Source organism: Penaeus monodon, chromosome 29, assembly GCF_015228065.2.
Source record: "Penaeus monodon isolate SGIC_2016 chromosome 29, NSTDA_Pmon_1, whole genome shotgun sequence".
Taxonomy (NCBI): domain Eukaryota; kingdom Metazoa; phylum Arthropoda; class Malacostraca; order Decapoda; family Penaeidae; genus Penaeus; species Penaeus monodon.
Window position 1 is genome coordinate 3,663,691 of NC_051414.1, and position 743 is coordinate 3,664,433.

Sequence of the window (743 nt, forward strand, 5' to 3'; positions counted from 1 at the left end):
CATTAATTCCCAAAGAGTAAACATACAACCATTTTTCCTTATATTAGAAAATAATACTATCTATATATACCTATAAATAATATCTGAGAACTTGACATCCAACAGACTTCTTTTCCTCAACCTATAATCAAAGGGACAAAGAAAAAGAAAACAATGCTGGCACGAAAAATACACTTTTATCGCACCTTATTTAACAGTAATGAACACCAAGTACCTGTCCTTGTCCTTGGAAGATCTGACGCAACTCTCTCTGCTCTCCAGTCTCGTACTCTTCTTCTGCTTCCTTGCGTACGGAATCAGGATTTTGTGCTACATACCTAGGGATAGCATGCGAGTTAGGTCTCTGGTATGACATTTTGCCATATGACCAAAAATAATTGACAGAAAACAGAACAACATATATATAATTGTAAAGACAATAATTTTAGCATACATTCTTACAATTCAGTAATTTTAATTGTGAATAAAATAACATTCCATTTAGGGTAATCAACCATATATGCTTAATTCCACAATAAAAACAGTATTTGTTTTGCAGAAAAACCCATATCTAATATACATAAAAATTGTATATATAATCACATTACACTGGGTCTACTCATGCATGGTTCAGCACAATTACTTTATCAGTTACGTAACACAAGCTTGGGAAATTATGAATGGACATCCTTCTACACTCAAGTACTTCTCCAGATAAAAATAGATCTCATTTCCACTCACTTTCATTTGGTTAAAATACTGAT

At 32.6% G+C, this 743-nt stretch overlaps 1 pseudogene; it reads right to left on the reverse strand.

The window, feature by feature from the left end:
* Nucleotides 1-743, reverse strand: part of LOC119591622 — a 9,025-nt pseudogene that overhangs the window by 3,599 nt on the left and 4,683 nt on the right.